Raw genomic sequence first — 19996 nt, 5'->3', positions numbered from 1 at the left:
TAGTTCAATTTTAATTTTTTGAGGAACCTCCATACTGTTTTCCAGAGTGGCTGTACCAGTTTGCACTCCCACCAACAGTGCAAAAATATTCCTCTTCCTCTGAATCTTCACCAGCATCTGTTGTTGGCTGAGTTGTTAATGTTAGCCATTCTGACAGGTGTGAGGTGGTATCTCATTGTGGTTTTGATTTGTATTTCCCTGATGATGAGTGATGTTGAGCATCTTTTCATGTGTCTGTTAGCCATCTGCATGTCTTTGGAAAAGTGTGTATTCATGTCTTTTGCCTATTTCTTCACTGGATTATTTATTTTTTGGATGTTGGATTTGATAAGTTCTTTATAGATTTTGGATACTAACCCTTTATCTGATAGGTCATTTGCAAATATCTTCTCCTATCCCATGGGTTGCCTTTTAGTTTTGCTGTGCAGAAGCTTTTTATCTTGATGAGGTCCCAGTAGTTCACTTTTGCTTTTGTTTCCCTTGCCTCCAGAGATGTGTTGAGTAAGAAGTTGCTGTGGCCAAGATCAAAGAGGTTTTTGCCTGTTTTTTCCCTAGGATTTTGATGCCTTTCTGTCTTACATTTAGGTCTTTCATTCATTTTGAGTTTATTTTTGTATATGGTGTAAGAAAGTGCTCCAGGTTCATTCTTCTGCATGTCGCTTTCCAGTTTTCCCAACACCATTTACTGAAAGACTGTCTTTTTCCACTGGAGATTCTTTCCTGCTTTGTAAAAGATTAATTGGCCATATGTTTGTGGGTCTAATTCTGGGTTCTCTATTCTGTTTCATTGATCTGAGCATCTGTTTTTGTGCCAGTACCATACTGTCTTGATGATTACAGCTTTGTAATACATCTTGAAGTCCGGAATTATGATGCCTCCAGCTTTGGTTTTATTTTTCAGGATTGCTTTCGCTATTCAGGTCTTTTCTGGTTCATACAAATTTTAAGATTGTTTGTTCTAGCTCTGTGAAGAATGCTAGTGTTATTTTGATAGGGATTGCATTGTGTATGTAGATTGCTTTGGGTAGTACCGACATTTTAACAATATTTGTTCTTCCAGTCCACAAGCATGGGATGTTTTCACATTTTTTAAATTTATTTATTTTTTCAATATATAAACTTTATTGTCAAATTGGTTTCCATACAACACCCAGTGCTTATCCCAAAAGGTGCCCTCCTCAATACCCATCACCCACCCTCCCCTCCCTCCCACCCCCATCAACCCTCAGTTTGTTCTCAGTTTTTAAGAGTCTCTTATGCTTTGGCTCTCTCCCACTCTAACCTCTTTTTTTTTTTCCTTCCCCTCCCCCATGGGTTTCTGTTAAGTTTCTCAGGATCCACATAAGAGTGAAACCATATGGTATCTGTCTTTCCCTGTATGGCTTATTTCACTTAGCATCACACTCTCCAGTTCCATCCACGTTGCTACAAAGGGCCATATTTCATTCTTTCTCATTGCCACGTAGTACTCCATTGTGTATATAAACCACAATTTCTTGATCCATTCATCAGTTGATGGACATTTACGGTCTTTCCATCATTTGGCTATTGTTGAGAGTGCTGCTATAAACATTGGGGTACAAGTGCCCCTGTGCATCAGGACTCCTGTATCCCTTGGGTAAATTCCTAGCAGTGCTATCGCTGGGTCATAGGGTAGGTCTATTTTTAATTTTCTGAGGAACCTTCACACTGTTTTCCAGAGTGGCTGCACCAATTTGCATTCCCACCAACAGTGCAAGAGGGTTCCCGTTTCTCCACATCCTCTCCAGCATCTATAGTCTCCTGATGTGTTCATTTTGGCCACTCTGACTGGCTTGAGGAGGTATCTGAGTGTGGTTTTGATTTGCATTTCCCTGATAAGGAGCGACGTTGAGCAATCTCTTACTCGACACATCCCCAAAGGCAAGGGAATTAAAAGCAAAAATGAATTACTGGGACCTTATGAAGATAAAAAGCTTCTGCACAGCAAAGGAAACAACCAAGAAAACTAAAAGGCAACCAACGGAATGGGAAAAGATATTTGCAAATGACATATCGGACAAAGGGCTAGTATCCAAAATCTATAAAGGGCTCACCAAACTCCACACCCAAAAAACAAATAACCCAGTGAAGAAATGGGCAGAAAACATGAATAGACACTTCTCTAAAGAAGACATCTGGATGGCCAACAGGCACATGAAAAGACGTTTTCCCATTTTTTAATATCTTCTTCAATTTCTTTCATAAGTTTTTTATAGTTTTCAGTGTATAGATTTTTCAGCTCTTTGGTTAGGTTTATTCCTAGGTATTTTATGGGTTTTGATGCATTTTTGTTAAATAGGATGGATTCCTTGATTTCTCTGCTGCTTCATTGTTGGTGTATAGAAATGGAAATGATTTCTCTACATTGATTTTACATCCTGTGACTTTGTTGAATTCATGTATCAGTTCTAGTGTCTTTTGGTGGAGTCTTTTGAGTTTTCCACATAGAGTATCATGTCATCTGTGAAGAGTGAAAGTTTGACTTCCTTCTTGCCAATTTGGATGCCTTTTATTTCTTTGTGTTTTCTGACTGCTGAAGGTAGGACTTCCAACACTATGTTGAATAACAGTGGTAGAGTGGACATCCTTGTTGTGTTCCTGACCTTAGGGGGAACACACCCAGGTTTTCCCCATTGAGGATGATATTAGCAGTGGGTCTTTTGTATATTATTTTTATGATCTTCAGGTATGATCCTTCTATCCCTACTTTCTTGAGGGTTTTTATTAAGAAATCATGCTGTATTTTGTCAAATGCTTTCTCTGCATCTTTTGAGAGGATTATGTGGTTCTTATGCTTTGTTTTATTAATGTGATGTATCACATGATTGATTGTGGATATTGAACCAGCCCTGCAGCCCAGGAATAAATCCCAGTTGATCATGGTGAATAATTCTTTTAAAGTATTGTTGGATCTGGTTTGCTAGTATCTTGTTGAGAATTTTTGCATCCATGTTCATCAGAGAAATTGGTCTATGGTTCTTTTTAGTGGGGTCTTTCTCTGGTTTTGGAATCAAGGTAATGCTGGCCTCGTAGAATGAGTTTGGAAGTTTTTCTCCATTTCTGTGGTTTTGAACAGCTTCAAAGAATAGGTGTTAACTCTTTTTTAAATGTTTGGTAGAATTCCCCTGGAAAACCATCTGACCCTGGACTCTTGTTTGTTGGGAGATTTTTGATTACTGATGCAACTTCTTTACTGGTTATGGATCTGTTTAAATTTTCTGTTACTTCCTGTTTCAGTTTTGGTCGTTTATATGTTTGTAGGAATTTGTCCCATTTCTTCCAGATTGCCCAATTTGTTGGCATATAATTGTTCATACTATTCTCTTATTATTGTTTGTATTTCTGTGGTGTTGATTGTGATCTCTCCTCTTTCATTTGTGAGTTTATTTATTTGGGTCCTTTCCTTTTTCTTTGTGATCCATCTGGCTATGGAGTTATCACTTTTACTAATTGTTTCAAAGAACCAGCTCCCAGTATCATTGATCTGTTGTACTGTTTTGTTTTTTTTTGGTTTTGTTTTTTATTTCAATAGCATTGATTTCTGCTCTAATCTTTAGTATTTCCCTTCTTCTGTTGGTTTTGGGATTTATTTGCTGTTCTTTTTTCAGTTTTTTTTTTGGGGGGGGGAAGTTTAGGTTGTATATCTGAGACCTTTCTTCCTTCTTTAGAAAGGCCTGGATTGTTATATACTTCCCTCTTATGACCACCTTTGTTGCATACCAGAGGTTTGGGGCTGTGGTGTTTTCATTTTCATTGGCTTCCATGTACTTTTTAATTTTCTCTTTAATTTCTTGGTTAACCCATTCATTCTTTGGTAGGATGTTCTTTAATCTCTGAGTATTCATGGTCTTTCCACATTTTTTCTTGTGGTTAATTTCAAGTTTCATAAACTTGTGGTCTGAAAATATGCAAGGTATGATCTCTATCTGTTTGTACTTGTTGAGGGCCAATTTGTGTCCCAATACGTGATCTATTCTGGAGAATGTTCCATGTGCACTCGAAAAGAATGTGTATTCTGCTGCTTTAGGATGAAATGTCCTAAATATATCTGTTAGGTCCATCCGGTCCAGTGTGTCACTCAAAGCTATTGTTTCCCTGTGGATTTTCTGTTTAGATGATCTTTCCATTGCTGGAACTGGGGTGTTGAAGTTCCCTCCTATTATGGTATTATTATCAATGAGTTTCTTTATGTTTGTGATTATTGATTTATATATTTGGTTTCTGTCACGTTGGGGGCATAAATATTTACAATTGTTTGATCTTCTTGGTGTATAGATCCCTTAATTATGATATAATGCCCTTCTTTATCTCTTGTTACAGTATTTATTTTAAAATCTAGTTTGTCTGATATGAGTATGGTTACTCCAGCTTTCTTTTGATGACCATTAGCATGATAAATGGTTCTCCATTCCCCTACTTTCAATCTGCAGGTGTCTTTAGGTCTAAAATGAGTCTCTTGTAAGCAGCATATAGATGGGTCTTGTTTTCTTATCTGTTCTGATACCTCGTGTCTTTTGATTGGAGCATTTAGTCTATTGACGTTTAGAGTGAGTACTGAAAGATATGAATGTAATGCCATTGTGTTGCTTGTATAGTTCAAATTTCTGGTGATGTTGTCTAGTCCTTTCTAGTCTTTGTTGCTTTTGGTCTTTTTGTTTTGTTTTGTTTCGTCTTTTTTCCACTCAAAGAATCCCCCTTAAAACTTCTTGCAGGGCTGGTTTAGTGGTCATGAACTTTAGTTTTAGTTTGTCTGGGAAACTCTTTATCTTTCCTTCCATTTTGAGTGACAGCCTTGCTGGATAAAGAATTCTTGGCTGCATATTTTTCCAATGCAGCACGCTGAACAGATGTGGCCTCTTCAAAACTATTAGTTGTGGAGTTTGTTCTGCCAGCCTTTGGGTCATTTTCTGGGTTATTTACTCTGATGTGTTATCTAGTTGTATCTTTGGGAAGAAATGAGCTGAGTTCTCTTACTCCACCATTTTCTGAGCCTTCACATGATGTTTTTTCTCTCATAGCTATATCTTGAACTGAGACAGAAGACATGTTAATAGAAGATATTCACAAATTATATATCTGGTAAGGGGTTAATATGTAAAATATATAAATAACTTGTACAAGTTAACACCCTGAAAACAAAATCCAATTAAAAAGTAGGCAGAGGACCTGAATAGACATTTTTCCAAAGAAGACATACAGATGGCCAACAGACCCATGAAAAGATTCTCATTATCACTATTCATCAGCGAAATGCAAATAAATACCACCTCACCCCTGTCAGAATGGCCTGAATCAGAAACACAAGAAATAACAAGTATTGGTAAGGATGTAGAGAAAAAGTAACCCTTGTACACTGTTGGTCAGAATGTAAATTGGTGCAGACACTCTGGAAAACAGTATGGAGGCTCTTCAAAAAATTCAAAGTAGATCTACCATATGATCCAGTATTTCTACTACTGGATATTCCCACACACACACACACACACACCAAAATGAAAACACTAATTCTAAAAGATATATGCACCCTTGTGTTTATTCTATTATTTACAATAACCAGGATATGGAAGCAACCCAACTGTCCATCGATAGATGAATAGAAAAAGAAGTGGTGTATATATGTGTGTATATATATGTGTGTGTGTATATATATGTGTGTGTATATATATATACACATACATATATTTATACAGAATTGAATAATGTGTGTGTGTATATATATATATATATACACACATATATGTATACACAATGGAATAATAGTCATTCAGCCATAAAAAGGATGAGATCATACCATCTGTGACAACATGGATGGACTTAGATATAAGTGAAATAAGTCAGACAGAAAAAGACAAACCCTGTATGATTTCACTTATATGTGGAATCTAAAAAACAAAACAAACAAAAAGCAGAAACAAACCTATAAATACACAGAACAAACTGATGGTTTCTGGAGGTGAGGGGAGTGGAGAAGTGAGCAAAGTCACTGAGGGGGTATGGGGGATACATGTTTCTAGTTATGGAATAAATAAGTTATGGGAATAAAGAGTGTGCAACATAGGAAATATAGTGAATGGTATTGTAATAGCATTGTATTCTGAGATACGGTAACTACACTTGTGATGAGCATAGCATTGTGTATAGACTTGTCAAATCACTATGTTGTATACCTGAAACTAACATAACATTTTGAGTTAACTATATTTCAATTTTTAAAAAAAAGACAGACTAATGATGATTCCTACAGAGCCCCTGTCCAGTTCCCTAGAGGCTTAGAACCCTACTGTACACTATTCTACTCTACTGCCACCTTAAACCATTTCATACTCCATCTCATTCTCAAGGAGTGGAGTGAGGGTCATCAAGAGATTGACCCAATAGTGCCTGCTGGCCTTCCTGGATCTCAGAAGGTTGTTAGGGCTGGATTCCTCTTTGTTGTGTTTCAGACATCTGTCAGCCTTTTTTCTTCCTTTTAGTTCCCATGTCAGGCCGGGACTACCATCCACTGTGTCTTAGTCACCCTCTGGTTGCTAGAGTTCACCTATCAGTGTAATGATGAAAATTACAATAGCTATTAATCTTCACTGTGGTCCACTGGGTAGATCTAGCTCTATCTCTCTGTCCCAAATCCTCATCATGCTTTCCTCTGTGGTTAACCAGTAAATATATAACTCTCTATATATAACACAGGCAAATAGAGCTCTCATAGGAGAGTTTGGTGCAAATTCCCAGCAAATACTCTAAAAGGGGCCTCTATATGCTGCCTAGAGATATGAGAATATACAGGAGTCCTATAAATCTTTTAAAATAAGCATTGTGAAAGCCCTATCCCATCCTTAGTTGGAGGCAGGAAATTCTGAATGTCCTCAGAGATCTCCAAGTTTATTTGATAGATGCTTAGGAAACTAGTTTCATGAATCCTGGATTGTTGAATGCTAGCCTTGCATATGTTAGAAAAGCATGACTGGTTTGCAAACTGTTGGGGACAAATGCGTTGTTTTTCTTCTGGTATGGTTTTAAATAGAGAGTAGGAGGTTGGGCGGGGACAGAGGGGGAGTAGAGCAAGAACAAGCATTGTTGTACAGGGTTGTGGATGCCCCTGCACGAAGTCTGAAACAAAAACCAGAGCCATTTGGCAAACTGCTTTTAGGATGAGTCATGGTGTGGAAAGTGGGGCTGGGTGTCCACTCTTTGTACTGCCTGGGATCATGGCAAATATTAAATGGTTGGGAAAGTAGAGTGGGTGGGAAACAAGAAGAGGGAGAGAGAGAGAGGAGTTACAGGCCTCATTAACTTTAAAGGAAGGGAAAAAAGGAGACCTTTTGTTTAACATTAATAATTTTGACCAAAGAAATGAACTTTTTTAATTTTATGAAGCACTTAGAAACCCAGGGGTTTGGAAGTTATGTGAAGCCTAAGTTGGACCCTCCAACTCATTGTTTCTCAGCATTTCTTTGGTACATATTAGAATCACCTGGGGAGTAAAAAAAAACCAATGCCCACATTGCTCTCTAGACCAATTACAACAGTATCTGTGGGAGTGGGGCCCAGGTGTCAGCAGGTTCTAAAGTATCCCAGGCAATTCCAGTGTTACAATCAGGTTTAAGAACCACTGGTTGAAGTAAAACTGGACAAATGGTTGCTATGTGATAAGCCTTATACCAGTTATAAAAAGCACTGAGTGACATGTAGTCAGAATCTTAATGAAAAAATAAAACAATGCTACGAAATGCATCCTGTTTTCCTTCTAACAATTTGTTCAATTTGGTCTAATATTTTAGGCAACTTGCAAATTAGAAATGATGAGACTGTTTTGTGTTCACATTACCCTTGGCATAAAATACAGATGCAATCACTTCTTTGTTTTGTACTGCTTGACCTACTCTTTCAGCTTCTGTTTTCTGTATTTAATCCATTAAAACAAAAGTAGAAAAGAAAACAAAAGTTCCCAAGTGGCTTCCTATCTTGCTAGTAGGTCCTATCATAAAATATACCAGTTTTGGTGGATTCTGTATTAAAAATACATAGAACACTCCCTTCCAATACTTTTCATCATGATTCTAAAATTTATCTTAGAACTAAAATAGATGATTTGATGAATTATTCTGGAAATAGTCCCACTATTCAATAGGATTTTGTTGTACAGTAACTTCTAATGACAGAATAACAACAAAAATCTTTGCTTTCCTTCAGTGGGAGGCTGCATATATGGGGCATGGTTCATCTGATATCTATTTTTTATTCAAATGTAATCTAATCTCAGTAGGTGCTAGATTGAGCCTATGGCTTAATTTAGGGATATTTTTACTCATATTCATATTGTACACACTTATTTTAAAAGTCTCTTATTCTTCTTTGAAGCAAATTTAAAACAAATATCACAACTCACAGCTATTATTATCATTATAAAAAAATTATAGTAATAGTCCACTTAGTCTTTGTCTCAGCTGAAAAAAATTTAGAATTAACTGGTTAATAAGAAATTGGAAGATGACTCAAATATTGGATATTGTAATAGAAGTCCTTACTTTGTGATAGCAGTGCTTGTATATCTCCTGTATCTCTATCTTACCCATCTATACTTATATCTTTATATGTATTTTAATATACTTATGCACTTGGTAAATTTAATTTTTCTCTTCTGTTGACATGGAGATTATACTTTTTATCTCAAATTTCTTAAAATTTAAAAATACACCATTAAAGAGACACCTGGGTGGCTGAGTCAGTTAAGCATCCAACTCTTGATTTCAGCTCAGGTTATGATCTCATGGTTTGTGGAATCGAGTCGTGCATCTGCACTGTCAGTGCAGAGCCTGCTTGGGATTCTCTTTCTCCCTTTCTCTGCCTGTCCTCTGTTCACGTGCTCATTCTCTCTCTCTCTCACTCTCTCCCTCTCTCAAAATAAATAAACATTAAAAAAAATACATCATCAAAAAAACTAAACTGAATATCTCCTACTATATAATGAATATTTGAATTCCACTCAACCCCTTCTTCTTACATATTTTCTCCAGTATTTTATTTCTATCTTGTTAATATCCAAATTAGGCCATTAATTGGTTTTGTATTATTATATTCTAATTTGTCTTATTTGATATCAACATTATCCATGTAAAATGGCTTAGAGTCCAAAAAACCTATAAAGTTCCTGGGAAACGATGCCATGCCCTATCCCTCCCCATCATTTTCTGAGCCCCCAAAGCGACTACTTTTCAGTGCTGTTAAAAATTGTTCTTTTGGTTTTACCTCCGTATTTCTTTTTTTCTATTTTTTTGTGTTTATTTTTTTTTTGAGAGAGAGAGAGAGAACAAGTCGGGAGGGGCAGAGAGAGGTAGACACAGAATCGGAAGCAGGCTCCAGGCTCTGAGCTGTCAGCACAGGGCCCCACTCACCGCTCCAACCCGGGAACCGTGAAATCATGAACTGAGCCAAAGTCTGTTGCCCAACTCACTGAACCACTCAGGTGCCCCAGTTTTACCTCCGTATCTCTAAATAAATATTGAAAAATACTGCTACTTCTTGGGGCTCTGTGCTGAGAGCTCATAGCCTGGATGGAGCCTGCTTCAGATTTTGTGTCTCCCTCAGTCTGCCCCTCCTCCGCTCACTCACATGCACACACTCTCTCTCTCTCTCAAAAATAAATAAACATTAAAAAAAAATAAAGGGGCGTTTGGGTGGCTCAGTTGGTTAAGCTTTCGACTTTGGCCCAGGTCATGATCTCACAGTTCTTCAGTTCAAGCCCACGTCGGGCTCCTTGCTGACAGCTCAGAACCTGGAGCCTGCTTAAGATTCTGTGCCTCCCTCTTTCTGCCCCTACCCCCACCTCTCAAAAATAAATAAACATTAAAAAATAGAAAAATACTGCTACTTCTTGATTCTTTGGCTTCAGTGATTCTTTGGTCCTTCCACTGTAAAAGACAGGATGTTACACCAATATTCAACTTTATGTTATTATGACTACACAAATGCTAATAATTCATCTGAGGCTAGATAGCAGGCCATGGTCACATTTGCTTTTCTGGAAAAGGTTTTGTTTTCTCTGAAGATAATAGGGTTTTTGCTTTTTTGTTCTGTACTGTGTTTTACCTAGTTGTCTACATACTTACAAATTCAAGCCCAAACTTTCCCCTTGTTATATACATTTCTTTTCAATATGCTTAAACTCATTCTAGGATAATCTGGCTGAGCCATTTCCTTGAAGAGTCCTTTGTGTCATTATCTTTTGGCCTTTTCTCTCAGCTTGGTTAGATAATCCTGAGAAGAAACTTCCAGTACCCTTGACTGGATGGTACAAGGCTGCTTGTTAGCATTCTTGGTTCTAGGTGAAAGACGAAAGCTGATGTCTTTTTGTATGTAAATTTAGACTTGATCTTCTTTTTAAATACAATACTCTTGGGTTTGCAGGTCCAGAACCTCTGTTTTACTTTCTCAAAAAAAAAAAAAAACAAAAAAAAAAAGACCCTGCTTTCAGAGGGGTAGTTGCCTGGCTGAGTAATAGGAGGAGGGGGATATGAGATTTTGCTTGTTAAACAAACTTTCAGTAAATCCTCTTTTTTTGAACTCCAGAGGTAACTCATACCTCCATTCAGAGTTCTTGATACAAATCAGATTGCTCTAGGTTCTCTCAGGTTTGCTAAATTAGTGAATACTTTCTTCTCTGCTTTCCATCTTCCATAATGAATTCATGCCTTTAAAAATTTTTCTTTGTCTTTGCTTTAGTGAAATTTCAGGATACTGTAAAAGGAAATGAGTATGCCAAACTTAAGCAAGTTAGGATGTGTTCAAATTAAGGTTACTGTTATTGCATGATTTTCTAAACCCACATATTTTTCAATTTCTTTGTTCACTATCTTTAATTCATTCCTTTCTCTGGGATCATTTTCCTTCTTAAAGCATCTAGTTTAGAAGTTCTTTTAATGAAACTTTGCAGGTAAACTCTCAGTTTTGAAAAATATTTCACCATTATTCTTGAATAATAATGTATCATATATTACAATTGTAGTTTCACAGTTATTTTCTCTCAGCATACAAAAGATATTAATCCGTTGTTGTTGAGAAATATGTTAGATCTTATTCTGTCCTCTATGTCTCTTGATCTCTTTTATATTTGCTATGTTTACATCTCTGTGTTGAAATCATAATTTTTTCATATCTTATCTGCTGTTAAACCATCTGTTTATTTGGTTTTGTTTACTTTCATGACTATGTTTTTTTATTCTTAAAAGTTCTATTTAGTTTTTTTTAAAAATCTGCCTGGTAATATTTTACACTGAGTCATGTTTCTTACTTGTATCTTCTTAGTCTTTAATCACTTCAGGTCTACCTATTTGGTATTATTGGTATATACCAATAATTCTATCATCTGAATTTTTGGAGGGTTGAATTCTGATTTTTATTCATGATAGGTTTTCTCCTCCATGTGTTTTCTAACCTTGGATTATGACTTCGTATTTGATTAGTCTTTATCTAAGGGAATCCTGTAAGGACTGGAATGTGACTCTTCTGTTAAGATTTGAATTTGCTTCTGCCAGACAAACTCAAGACCACTTTAACTTCTTACATTGACTTAGGGCTTCTTAAAATATGGAAGTTGTTTAAATTTGAATCCCAAATCTGCAAGAAGCAAGCCTAGGGTCTACAATTCTCAGGGAAGAGGGGTTTAAATTTATTTTGTTTTTGTATCCAGAACCCAGATCAATTTGTCATGCAAACAAATTTCTTTGTAATTTTCTTTTGCTGGTAGATTCTTTATTCTATTTCACCATTTCTCTATGTACCCATATACTGTATTTTTGAGGAATCTCAGTTCAGACCCAAATCTTACCCTGCAGATCATCAGAGATAGTTTACCACCCTAGTTTCTGGCTATCATTGTATTTTTGTCCCCTGGGGCATTTAAAACTTTTTTGTAGGCTCAATTATGCATTTAAAATAATGTTATTCCAGCACATCAAGACATTTTACATTTGAGGGCTTTATTTTTTCCCCAAAATAGCTACTCTTCTGCATTGCCAGAAATAGAAGTCATGGTATATCTTTAAGACAAGAGGAGACAAGAGAACTAATGACATAGACAGGAAGATGTTGAAGCTGGGGAATTGGATGAGATCCAGAAGATAGGTTGATTGGGAAAGAATAAAATGATAGCTGCTGAGAAAACATCAGACAAAGCAAACTGAGGGACCTCCTATAAAATAACTAGCCTACATTATTTTAAGATGTCTAGGTAAAGAAACAAAAAGTAATGCTGAAAAACTATACCAGATTAAAGGAAATTAGAGACACCATGGCTAAATGAAAGGCATGATCCTGGATTGGGATACTATACTGAAAAAAATAGCTATAAAGGACATTTTTGGAACAATAGATAAAATTTAGATATGGACTGTAGATTAATGTTGAAGGTCTTGATGTTGATAGCTATAGTGTGGTTATGTAAGAGAAGGTACTTGTTCTTAGAAGATACACACTGAAATTTTTAGAGGTGAAGGGGTACAAGGCTATTAAATGGATCAAAAAATAGTATGCACACACCTACATATGTATACATACACATAGATAGATAGATAGATAGATAGATAGATAAAGATAGATAGATAGATAGATAGATAGATAGATAGATAGATAGAGATAGAGATATATAGGTAGGTGGTGGGGGAGGAAGGTTGAGAGACAGAAGGAAGCAAGGAGAGAGCCTGATAAAGCAAATAGAGCAAACTATAAATTCCTTGTACTATTCTTGTAACTTTCCTCTAAGCTTGAGATGATAGCAAAATAAAAAGTTTGTGTGTGTGTGTGTGTGTGTGTGTGTGTGTGTGTGTGTGTGTGTTTGTGTGTGTCTGTTTATGAAGAAGTGCTGAGGAAGCACTTTGGGGAATGCCTACATTTAGGAAAAGAGAGGGGGAAAACAAATAGGTACAGAAGGCAAAGAGGAACAAGTTATTGATTTGGAAGGATAACTAAGTAAACACAGTGGACCAAAGTCAAGGGGATGTTTCATTTCGTTGAGGGTAATGTCTACTCCCTGTGTACCCACACTCAGGTTCAGAGATATATCAGAAAATATTTCAGAACAAAGGTAGTCTTCATGTCCCTGCAAACAAATGATGCAGTTACTTTGTGAATTACCTAAACTAAGTGGTGTTATGATTCATTGATTCACTTGGCAAATATAACATCCCCACTTTTTAAAATAACTCTGCTTTTGCCATATTAAATTAATATCTTTGGAATAGCTATAGTCTGAAGAGTAAGATCTGACATTTCTCCTTTAAAAAGCATTGAATAGAGCTGTACTTTTCAGCCAGAATAGTTTGTGATTATTGTGGAAATTTTATAATTACATTCTCTTAATGAAAATGATCCTTTCCCTTATAAGATTTGGGGTTTTCAAAGTTAAGGCATGGTTTCTATATCAAACTTTAGGTTGAGTTATACTAAAATTATGAAATATATAATTTAATTTGATGATATCATGCAACAGCTCTTTTATATCACTCTGTAGCTATTCCTTTAGTATTCTTGTTGAAAAGGCAATGATTTTGCTGAACAATTGGGGGAGAAATGATCATGTCTTCTTTCTTTAGCACTATAATTAAGATGTTTAAATAACCAGCACTCCTGCTGCTTTAGTAATGGTAGAAAAAGTTGGGGGAGGGAAGAGGATAGAATTCTGCCTTTGAAGGAAAAATGCCCACTTAGATATTTTAAAAATAATTCTCACAAATAACTTTATTTAAGAATCTAAACATATAGGGGCGCCTGGGTGGCTCAGTCGGTTAAGTGTCCAACTTCGGCTCAGGTCATGATCTCACAGTCTGTGGGTTCAAGCCCCGCATGGGGCTCTGTGCTGACAGCTCAGAGCCTGGAGCCTGCTTCGGATTCTGTGTCTCCCTCTCTCTCTGCCCCTCCCCTGCTCATGCTCTGTCTCTCTCTTTCAATAATAAATAAATGTTAAAAAATTTTTAAAAAAAGAATGTAAACATATAATTAACCACGATGGTTATGTAAGTGCTATACCCAGTATACATCTGTAAAACGGTCATATATATCTAAAGTGAGTTAACTGTTTAGCTTAGGTGTTGACAATCTTTTTCTGTAAAAATTCAATAATAAATATTTTTGGTTTTGCAGGCCATGAAATCTTAGTTACAACTAGTCAGCTCTGCCTTTGTAGTGTGAAAGCAGCCATAGAAATTATGCGAATGAGTGGGATTGGCCATATTCCAATCAACTTTATTTACAAAAATAGGCAATTGGCGAAATTTGTCCCTTGAGCCAGTTTGCCATTACCTACTTTAATTTATAGCTATTTTGTGTTGGAGCTTGTCAGCCTTATTTATCTTAAGGGAAATTCAATATATGAAGGCTCTAATTTGCAAAAACTTCACTTTGGAGAAAAATTCACTGGTTACTCATGTTCCCCCAGTATTGTGTCTCAAGAGCAAACATCAGGAGAAGCAATCAAAATTTAAGAATTGAAAAACAACCAATTGGTGATAATTAAGAAAAACAATACAAAATAAAGTCTGAAACAAAGGAAAACTGAAGATCTAGTTTCTGTTAAAAAAGAAAAAAAAAGATGGTCTCATTTTGCTATATCTTCTAACTGCCTCCAGCTTTCATGTACTTCCTTTACCTGCCATTAAAAGTGAAAGATATAAGGTCACTAGTTGGGGTCCAAATTATTTGTGGAGTGAGGAAGTTTATTATCAAATGAAGCAATGAATGAATCAATCAATCGATTTATATTTTTGGTAGTACCTATTCCAAGTCAAATGTTCCTTTCAAAAGAATTTGACATTCAGCATTATTAGCTTTATTTGAATAAAGATGCTTTCATTCAAATTAACACAAGCTTCTTCATTTGGATGGTATCTTTAACCTGACAATCAAGTCCAGTTTGTTTTGTAAAGGAGGACCAGTTTTAACATCATCTTCACATTATAATCTTACTGAGAATCAGTCTTTGATGAGTATTAGGCATATTTTAATTATTCCAACAATAGTTTGCAGTTCAAGTTAATTAAATAAAAAAATACATTCTTCCAGAGTTTAATCTAAAATATCAGCCTGAAAGTATTTATTATCCATAAGGAATTTATTGACTTACTGTTAAGACCAGTTTCCAATCAAAGTAGGTTTATGTCCTTTTATCATTTATCAAGTACTTTTCATGTACATTATTTCATTTGATCCGAATTAACAACTTTGTTAGATGTACCACCTTAAAAGATTTTTATTTTTTTTTGAACAAGTGTTGGAAAAAATACATTTCTACATACATCATGTTTAGGAAACTAAACTATAAGCTCTGTTTAGGCAGGGAAAACGTCTTATTTGTCATTGTAGCCTCAGCCCCTAATACAACTACTGGTATGTAATAGGCACTCTGTAAATATTTGTTGCATTAATAGATAAGTGAATGAGAAAGCAAGACACTTATTAAGGTTTCTACAATAGAGATGAGACAAAATAAAAATGTTTTCAAAGATGTTCAATGATTTGCTTAGGGGAGAATTGCTGGTAAGTGGAAATAGAACTGGAATACAGGTGAAAAAAATAATGAATATAAATTGCTTAGCACAATGCCTAAGGCACCTAGTGGTGCTCAATAAGTGTACCCTTTTTATATTGTATGCACATATTTACTTACTTTAGTGTTGCTTCCACTATATTGCACTACAGTAATGGTGGATGTGATAGTCATAGAAAACAATTCATTATTGCAAATAAGTTAAGTCTTGTCTATTAAATAGCATCTACTAAAGAGTAAATAAGTTCTCTTTTATTCATTTTCCCACATTATCAATGAGTTGATTTAAAACCCAAAGAAATTAAACTGAATTTCATGCAAGAGCATGAAAACCCAGCCATCAGCTATTCATCATATACCGATTTCCTTGTGTCAAAGAGGAAAAGTTCCATTTAGCCCCCTGAATCTATATAGGCTGTTGTTCCATTTTGCAAATCCTAAGGCATTTACTGTGTAAATTACCATGAATTGCAAACAAAGGCCCAGAAATAGGTCTGTGCAGATTCACAGCAGTCAGGCAGCTCTGTAAATAGTCAGCCTTGCCTAAGTCCTATTTTAAATACCTTCATTATTAACGATGTCATGTCATCCTTAGAGCTGATTACCATGCAGAGTCCCCCCAAATAAGATTTCCAACATTTCAAACCAGGCACTGCAGCCTTTAAAGAAATTATTTAGCCATATTGCTTCTAAACCAAACCACCTATTGATACAAACAAACATTTTACTTTCATATGGCTGTTATTTGGAGGGTGTTACATTTTAGTAAGGGCAGAGAGAGGTTTTGCAATTAAGGCTCATATTTTTTAAACACAGATGAATTTTTCTTGTTTCAACTTTCTCATAGACTTTGTAAGGAAGTCTTTAGAGGGAGTGTTTATATATTATTACCAGATGACTATTTTACTGAAAGCCTTTTAAAGTGTGATTTCTAGGCTCACAGAATGAATTTTCTGACATCCTCCTTATTTCAAAGCCTTTTCTCTAGAATCTTATCTTTTCCACAAACAGCGAAACTGTACTTTGAAAAGGCAAATCTAATTTGCCCACCATTAAGCAGCAAATTGATGTTTTAGAGAATAGTTCGAGAATGATGCTTAAGGTGAGAATAGCCAGAAGATAAAGTCAATGTCAAGTCAAATGGATTTGCCAAAGATCAGTCAGCCAAATTTGATTCAGGTTCTTTTACATCCAGTGCCTGTGATCTCTCCACCATAACAGTCTGGGAAAAATTGAAAATTTTCCCCTTCAATAATCCAAGAAGAAAATCACTAATGATTAGGAACTAATGGAGACTATAAAAATAATCCAAAAATGTGTGCATATATATCTCCAAAGAATGGACAGCTATAAAGTTCCATAAGCCTTCTTGAATAAAGTATGTACAGTAAAACCTTGGTTTGTGATTTGTTCCAGAAACATGTTTGTAATCCATAGCACTTGAGTATCAAAGTGAATTTCCCCATAAGACATAATGGAAACTCAGATGATTCCTTCTGTAACCCCAAAAATATTCATATAAAATGATTACAGTACTGTAATATAATGAAAAATAATAAGTAAAATACAAAATATAAAGAAAAATAAATTAACCTGCACTTACCTTTGAAAACCTTCATGGCTGCTGTGAGGGAGATGAGAGAGGAGGATTATTGTGTAGAACAGTTTTCACTATCACTAACGGAATACGTGCTATCTGTTGGCTTAATGGAATTTTTTTCTGCGTGGGGGCCACTGTATACACTTGCACGGATATTGACTATGGTACACCAGCAATAAACTCTTGTCATATACTCTATTTTATGTAACTGGCAACAAGGCAGCAGAGGAAAGGGTCTCTATCTGCAGGCAGCCTGACCTAGAATGAAGCAAAGCATTCCTAGGCTTACTCTTGTATGGAAAAGCAAGGACTGCCCATAGGTTCTTTGAAGTGACAAAAAATATACTAGTGCCAGTTGTGGGCACCTTCCAACATTCTGAAAAATCACTGCTTTATGTCAAACACTGCAGCATGAGACCAAGCATCTGATCATGGGAGCCGATCACCCACAATCCCACAGCAAGTGAGAGAGAGAAGAACCATTGGCTCAGTTGTGATCATGTGATATTCGGCATCACATACTACTGCAATGATGTATTGCAAGACATAATTTGTTTATCAAGTTAAAATGTATTATAAATGTTTGATTATCTTGCAGAACACTTGCTGAACAAGTTACTCACAATCCAAGGTTTTACTGTATTGTAACCAACAACATGGACAATAAGGTAAACTAAAAGGTAAGGAAGTATTAAGCTACAGAAAATTCTTTTTGGATGATTAAAAAAAAGTAGTTATAACACCTTCCTCTGAGTCTCCTAAGTATCACAAATAAAACACAAGGCTGACTCCAAACTAATGAAGTTTTCAGGATGTTCTAAATGAATTACAATACAGAAAAAAAGAACACTTAAAACTGATTATCAAGCTCTAGTAATCCTAAAGTCCCATTACAGGGAGCCCTGTACTGCCTACCTGTTTTAGGCCTCAGCCCTCAAGTTCAGTTTCCAAGCTGCTCCCATAGTCTCTTTAGAGTCTCAGTGACAAATTAGTCACCACCACCATCCATATGAATTTTGGAGGGACACAAGCATTCAGTCCATAATACCATTAGACTGAGTTTAGATAGATATATGATGATTGATATATCTATAGATAGACATAGATAGATAGATGGATAGATAGATACACAGACAGATACATAAATACCTAAAGCAACTAGTAAAAAAGCTATATAAGGAGATAAACTAAAACTAAATAAACTGGAAAAACTTTAGATGGATAGAAATGGAATTATAAAAAATGGTCAAGTAACCCACAAAAAAGTAGCAAAAAGAAAACAGAGAAATGTAAAACAGAGAGAACAAAGAAAAAAACAAAACTCCAAAATAAAATGGAACACTAAAGTCCTAGAATGACAATAATTACATTAATTATAAATGATCTAAATATACCAATTAAAAAACACAGATTGGAGGGGCTTTAAAAAATGACCCAACTGTATGCCATCTACAAGAAACTTGCTTCAAATAAAATGAAATAGGTAGGTTGAATGTAAAATGATGGAAAAATACATCATACAAATAAAATCAAAAGAAAGCACAAGTGGCCATTAATATCAGTTAAAGTAAACTTCAGAGCAAAGAAAATTACCAGGGACACAGAGATACATTACAAAATGATAATAGGTCAATCCACCAAGAAAACATAGTAATCCTAAATATATATGCAAACAATAGAACTTCAAAATATGTGAGGCAAAAATTTACAGAATTGAAAGAAGTAGATAAATCCACAAATGCAATTAGAAACTTCAGTACTTCTCTCTCAAAAATTAATAGAACAACTAGTGAGAAAAATCAAGGTTATAGAACTTAGCAACACCATTAACCAACAGAATCTCACTACCATTTATAAGACACTCCATCTAACACCAACTGAATGTGTATTCTTTACAAGAGCCCATGGAACATATACCAAGATATAATATATTCTGATCTGTAAAACAAACCTCAAAACATTTAAAGGAATTAAACCATTCAGAGTGCCTTCTTTGACCACAATAGAATCAAACTAGAAATCAGAAAGGACAGGAAAATCTCCAAATATTTGGAAGTTATACAGCACCCTTCTAAATAATCCATGCTTCCAAAATGAAAATCTCAGGACAAATTTTTAAAATATTTTGAGGTAAATGAAAATAAAAATACAACATAACACAATTTGTGAGATGCAGCTGTAGTAGTGTTGACAGGGAAATTTATAGCACTAAATGTTTACATTATAAAAGAGGAAAAGCCTCAAATCAATAGTCTAAGCCACTAATTCAAGAAACTAGAAAAATAAGAGCAAAATAAGCCCAAAGCAAGTAGAAGGAAAGAGACAATAAAGATAAGAGCAGAAATCAATGAAATTGAAAACATAAAAGTAATAAAGAAAAACAATGAAAGAAAAAACTAATTCTTTGAAAAGAACAATAAAATTGACAAACCTTTAGCAAGACTGATCAAGAAAGAAGGAAGATACAAATTAATAACCTCAGAAATGTACATCAAAAGGATAATAAAGGACTACTGTAAAAAGCACTACTCATATAAATTTGACAATTTAGACAAAATGGTCCAAATTTTTTAACAGTTTAAACTGTCACAATTCACCCCATATGAAATAGGTCATTTGACATATTAAAGCTATTAAGGAAATTGAATTCATAATTTAAAATTCCTTAAAAAGAAATCTCTAGAGGACAATTCTAAATTCATTTTATGAAGCCAGAAATAACCTGATGCCAAAAAAGACAGTACCTCCCAAACCATTACAAACTAATATCCATCATGAATAGAGATGCAAACATTCTTAACAAAATATTTAAAAATAGTATTTATTAATACATTAAAATA

The 19996-nt window shown here is 35.2% G+C and overlaps 1 protein-coding gene across 1 annotated transcript in view; it reads left to right on the top strand.

Annotated features, from left to right (window-relative positions):
• The window catches only part of LOC131502771 (uncharacterized), a 517527-nt gene extending 499689 nt beyond the window's left edge, over positions 1-17838 (top strand). Inside the window, exon 4 of the mRNA XM_058713727.1 lies at positions 17755-17838. The gene's annotated coding sequence lies outside the window, so the exon portion shown is untranslated. The remainder of the gene's footprint in view (positions 1-17754) is intronic.
• Positions 17839-19996: the final 2158 nt, after the last annotated feature.

The sequence above is a fragment of the Neofelis nebulosa genome, chromosome X (assembly GCF_028018385.1).
Source record: "Neofelis nebulosa isolate mNeoNeb1 chromosome X, mNeoNeb1.pri, whole genome shotgun sequence".
NCBI lineage: Eukaryota > Metazoa > Chordata > Mammalia > Carnivora > Felidae > Neofelis > Neofelis nebulosa.
Note: the sequence above shows the minus strand (reverse complement) of the source record. Positions and strands in the feature narration are given on the sequence as shown.